Here is a 6,000-nt window from a genome sequence, read left to right on the forward strand (position 1 = left end):
AGGTTGACTGATGCATGTTGGCCCTGGCTGGGCTTGGTTCCAAGCTGCAGGTTTGGTCCAGGTCTACTCCATGCATCCCTCATCACCCCTGGATCATCTTGCAAATTCTAGCCTCTACTTTCCATGGTGAGGATGGAAATGTAAGAGTGCTAAGTGGGAACAGACGATGCTTCTCAAATCTTAGACTCAAAATTGGCACTCTCATTTATACCACTTTCTACCAAAGTCACATGGCCAAACTCATTATTAGGGGGGTTGGAGGAATACTCTGTCTTTAGGAAGAGAAATTGCAAAATCACATGGCAAATGACACAGACACAGCAGGGTGAAGACTTGCACAATGATGCAAGGGGCAGCACTGGGCACCCTTTACTTGTCCCTGACTGATAGGAATGATTCTAGTGATTTGTCATTAGAAATGATCCTGGGTTTTAGCTTGAGTCGTGATATCTCTATCCATGTGGTCCTATTTTGTTAATAGTTCTTAAATCATGAAACAAAGTTGGATTTTTGTCAACTTATCTTTTAGTATATATATAGAATTGTATGGTTTTCTTATTGATATTTTAATATTATGAGTTATATTGATTCCTTCATAAAAAACCATCCTTGCATTATTTAAATAAACCCCACATGGTGTTAGCATATTACCCTTTTAAAATGTGTTCTGTTTGCTAATATTTTATTCAAAATTTTTGCATTTATATTGTCTTAAAGATCATACTGTAGTCTTTTGTCTCACCATTTTGGCTTTTGTTTTTACTGTTTTGCTGGATTCTTAGATTTAAGTTCGCTTTTCCCTCTCTACAATATTCAGGAGCAGTTTAAATAGCATTGAGTTATCTGCTTCTTGAAATTCTGATGGATTTTTACCTGTAAAGCTGTCTACAACTGGTGCTTTAATGGATAGTGGCTTTTTGATGACACTCTCAATTTCTTCTCTGGTAATTGGACTATTTAGATTTCCTGTCTTTTCTGAGGTTAGTTTTCATCATTTATGTTCTTTTTTGAAAATCACCCATTTTGTCCATGTGTTCAAATTTATTTTCTTTTTTTTTTTTTTTTTTTTTTTTTTTGAGACAGAGTCTTGCTCTGTCGCCCAGGCTGGGGTGCCGTGGCCGGATCTCAGCTCACTGCAAGCTCCGCCTCCCGGATTTAGACCATTCTCCTGCCTCAGCCTCCCGAGTAGCTGGGACTACAGGCGCCCGCCACCTCGCCCGGCTAGTTTTTTGTATTTTTTAGTAGAGACGGGGTTTCACCGTGTTAGCCAGGATGGTCTCGATCTCCTGACCTCGTGATCCGCCCGTCTCGGCCTCCCAAAGTGCTGGGATTACAGGCTTGAGCCACCGCGCCCGGCCCAAATTTATTTTCAAAACATTGAGCTCAGTAATATATGACACTTTTTAAAATTTCCTCTATATGGGGTAATTTCCCCATTCTCATTTCTGGTTATGCATATTTATGCTTGTTTTCTTGATTAGTTTAGCTAGTGGTTTTTTCTGTTTTCCAAACCTATTCTCTGCTTCTTCCCTCCCATCTATCTTCCTTCTCTTCTGCAGCTAATCCCACCACCACTGCTCAGATCCTCCCACTTCACGCCTTCTTCAGAAACTTGCTCCATGCTTTATCCTCTCTGTGTCCTGTTCTTTTCAAGCCTTTCTTCATCTTTCCTAACAGCTCATAATCATTCTCCAGCTTCTTCTATCTCGAAGGCCTCCAAGTCCAAGTTGCCCCCACTGGCAAATGACTGATAGCTTTATTTTCCAAGGCTTCCTGGGAGTGCTTTCCCGATGTCCATACCGTAGAGTATTTCCTGAGTGTTTTCCAGAGTAATTTCATAGCATGAATGACATGCACGAATGACAGCATCTACTTTTGTCTTCATGACTCCAATTAAACTGTTCTAGTTGAGATCATCTATGATATTCCTCACAGCCAAAGTCATAGGGACTCACATCTAGTCACTTTTCCTGACTTTCTGTGACATTTGCCAATATTGACTATTCTTTCCTTCTTGAAATTCACTCTGCTCTGTTTCCATAACACCTGCTCTCCTATGATGCCTCCTATTTCTCTGTTTCTTCCCACTTCCTTTAAAAAAACACATCTCTTCTTCTGCTTCCTCAATACATGTCTGATTCTATACCAGGTCCTCGGTGAACCTCACCTACACATGCATGTCTTGAGTGACAGCTCATATGTTGACGACTCCCCAAACTCTATCTGCAGCTCAGACCAGAGCTCCATTCTTGCTATCTTGATGTGTCCTTTTGGGCACCCTAGCTCTGGACTTCTTATTCCTGCCTTAAAATTGGAAATAACCTCCCTTCTCCCCATGGTCTTCTTTCTCTAAGAGAGCCCCTTCTATAATATCCTTTCCTGGGAATGTTCTGAACCACAGACCTGCCATTTCACTCCTCTACCTGAAACCTTCAATGACTTCCTTTTGCTTTTAAGAACAAAGTCGACCACTTGGCTTTCTCCTTGACCTCCAAGCTCTCCAAGCATCACCTCCTGGCCTGCCCACAAGCACCTTTGCTCTAGTCATCAAGTCACTTGAGGTTCTCCGATCATCTTATGATGCTCCATGTCTCTGGGGATTTTCTGTGTGGTTTCTACTTCTTGGAATTGCTTTTCCACATTTTTTCCCTCCTTTTAGAAAAATTAGCTTAAGATTTACCTGCTTTGAAAAGTTGCCCCTGACCCCTCCCTTGGTGTGATTTTGATGTGTATCTTGCAAGAGCCTCCTACTCCCAAACCCAGTTCTCCATTCTCTTCTATATTCTAAACCTATTTCCCTTTGTCTTCCAGAAGGAAGTCATCTCCAGAGATAAAGAGAGTGAGCCCAAGCCACAGAAAGAAAAGGAGAATGAAGACCGGGCACTGTGGCTCACGCCTGTAATCACAGCACTTTGGGAGGCTGAGGCAGGCAGATCATAAGGTCAGCAGATCGAGACCATTGTGGCCAACATGGTGAAACCCCGTCTCTACTAAAAATACAAAAATTAGCTGGGCGTGGTGGTACATGCCTGTAGTCTCCGCTACTTGTGAGGCTGAGGCAGGAGAACCTCTTGAACCTGGCAGGCAGTGGTTGCAGTGAGCTGAGATTGTGCCACTGCACTCCAGCCTGGGCAACAGAGTGAGACTCTGTCTCAAAAAACAAACAAACACCAAAAGAAAAGGAGAATGAGCAAGGACCTTGGAGTTGTACAGACCAGAGATGGCATAGCAGTGTGACACTGGTCTCTCTGAGCCTGTTTCCTTATTTTTGAGGTGGGGGAAAATGAATAATCCTTGCATGTTGTTGCTAGGGTTAAATGAGATAATGTATGTGAAGGTGACTTGCACATGGAAGTTAATTTTTTTAAATGTATCTATTTCTTTTTCTTTTCCTTAGTGATTTTCCCTACTGGGCAGCAGATGATTTCTTCAAAGGTTGCCTGGATCAGAGTCCTTAAGGGAATTAAGAAGTTGGGGAGTAATGACCACATCAAGTGTCGGTGAGGATGTGGAGGAACTGGAACTCTTACACACAGCTGGTGGGGATGTACAATGAAACGACCACTTTGGAAAACAGTCTGACAGTTAAAAAAAAAATTTAACATAACATCTATCATATGAGCCAGCCAATCTACTTGTAGGTATTTACTCAAGAAGAAAGGAACACGGCTATACAAAGACTTGTACATAATGTTCATAGCAGCTTTATTTGTAATAGCCAAAGAGTGCAAATGTCCATTAGTAGGGAAATGGATAAACAAGTCATGGTATATCCATACCATAAAATACAACTTAGCAATAAAAAGAAATGAATGATTGACATACACAAAGACATGGGCAAATCTCCAAAAATTATGCTAAGCAAAAGAAAGCACACAAAAAAGCACATGCTGTGTGATTCTATTGATATGAAAATGTATAAAATGTGAACTGATCTACAGTGATATAAAGTACATCATTGGTTTCCTGGGGACAGGGTTAAGGTGCAGCAAGAGGGAGGAATGAAAACAGGGAATGAAGAACCTTTGGGGCGATGAATGTATTTGTTATCTTGATGGCAGTGATTATTTCATGGCTTAAACTTACATCAAAGTTTATCAAATTGTACATTTAAAATATGACATACAGTTTATTGGAGCCAATTAAACCTCAATAAAGTAGTTAAAGAAGAGTTCATGGATAAGACAAATGTAGCTGCTGCTTGTCCAATATTTCTTCCCTGTTTTTTTAGCTCAAGGGAACTCCAATTTTTTTTGGGTGGCATTGCAAATGGGTTATAACTGATCTAAGCCACTTATGATAATCCCATTACCCACTCTGCCTGTCTCCTTTGCAGCTGGGACCGGCCATATAACCTAAGGTCACAGAGACCTAAGATGACCTAAGTTGACTGGTGACGATTCTGGGAAAGCTTTGGCTCTCGTAATATAAAGTGGGCTTAATGTGCCTGTTGCAAAACTTTCCTCCTCTCCTTCCTGTTTGGAGTTAGAACATGATATCTGGAGCTGCAACAGCTATCTTGTCACCTTGAGGGCAAGGCTGAGAGAGCTGTAAACATGCTGGCCTTGGTTTCACACAACCTTTGAGCAGCTACCTTCCTCTGGTCTTGACGTGCAAGAAAAATGCTCCCTATTTGTTTGTTTCTACTGCTGCAAATAGTTTTCTGTTACTTGTAGCTGAAGAATACATTCTCACTGTTATAACTGGGTTGGTGTTTCAGTTATTTACTGCTACATAACAAACTGTCCTAAATTTAGAGCATGAAACCACAACCATTTTTAAATTCTCATGGTCCTTTGGGCCAGGAAATTTGCTAGGGCACAGCAGGAATACCTTGTCTCTTCTCTCTGATGTCTGGGGCTTCAGCTGGAGATGGCTGTGGCAAATCAATTATAGCTAGGTGTCTGGGGCTGCTGTGAGATTTGCCAGGGCTGGGATGTCTGCAGTCGCTCTTTCACTTACGTGTTTGGTGCTCGGGCTAAGACAGCTGGAGCTCTGTCAGTCATCACTTTCTCCATGAGCCTTCTTTACATTGCTAGCTTGGGCTTCCTCACAGCATGGCTGTCTCAGGGTAGTTAGACTTCATATGTGGTGGTTGGCATTCCTCAGAGCAAGTGTACCAAGAGGGGAAGCTCTTTTAAAAAAGTTCAGCCGAGATCCAGCGTAGCTTCACTGCCACTTAATTCTACTGTACAGAAAAGCCACAGGCCACTGAGATTCACTGGGTGTAGGAATCCCACTTCTCTTTTAGGGAATGGCATGCAGATATAAGGAGGGGAGGAGGCGATGGTAGCTGTCTTGGAGACAAGATGGGAAGCAGCTGCGAAGCACACAGGTGTGTGAGGTGTGCTTCTGGCTGTGACTCCTCCTGTGACCTGGTGCGCACACTGCCCACTTGCAGTTTCCAGGCCAATGTCCAGACTCCTGATCTCAATGTAACCTTCCATCTGACCCTTGGCTTTGGCCGTGTGGAACTCCCTGACTATTTCTTACTGCCCCCATGTGCCCTCTAACCTCCAGGCCTTTGGACATGCTGCTTCTGATGCCTGAAGTGCCTCCCAATCCCTTCCCTTTGTGATCTGCTCATTTTTCAGGCCTCAGCCCTGCTGTTCCCTCTTCTGGCAGATTCCCTGACAGGCCTGGTGTAGGTTGGGCCCCCCTGACTCTGAGTTCACACGTCAGCCTGGTCAACCTCTCCCAAACCCTCAGTGCGTGTCTTCTGGGTGGTCTGTCTGACCCCTAGAATGTGAGGACTTTGAGAGCTGAGACCTGTAACCTCCATCTTTGTACCCCTGTTCCCAGCACAGTGCCTGGCGAAGAGTAGGCAGGCAGGCAGGCACCGTTTGTGGAAGAAAGGCAGGAAGGCTGCAGATCTATACAGACTATGGAAGAAACATGGCAAGGGATTCTCCCAGGGGGTTCCCTGTTGGCATCCTCTCTGCTCCCAGCCCTCCTGGGAATAGCTGAACTCCGGGGCTGTCACTCTTACACCAGAGCCAT

The 6,000-nt window shown here is 43.6% G+C and overlaps 1 long non-coding RNA gene across 1 annotated transcript in view; it reads left to right on the plus strand.

Moving 5' to 3' along the window:
• Nucleotides 1-4,703, plus strand: part of LOC114669967 (uncharacterized) — a 234,969-nt gene extending 230,266 nt beyond the window's left edge. Inside the window, exons 2-3 of the long non-coding RNA XR_003719346.2 lie at nt 2,812-2,941; nt 3,398-4,703. This is a non-coding gene — a long non-coding RNA (uncharacterized LOC114669967). The remainder of the gene's footprint in view (nt 1-2,811; nt 2,942-3,397) is intronic.
• The last annotated feature ends 1,297 nt before the right edge of the window (nt 4,704-6,000 follow it).

The sequence above is a fragment of the Macaca mulatta genome, chromosome 9 (assembly GCF_049350105.2).
Source record: "Macaca mulatta isolate MMU2019108-1 chromosome 9, T2T-MMU8v2.0, whole genome shotgun sequence".
Taxonomy (NCBI): domain Eukaryota; kingdom Metazoa; phylum Chordata; class Mammalia; order Primates; family Cercopithecidae; genus Macaca; species Macaca mulatta.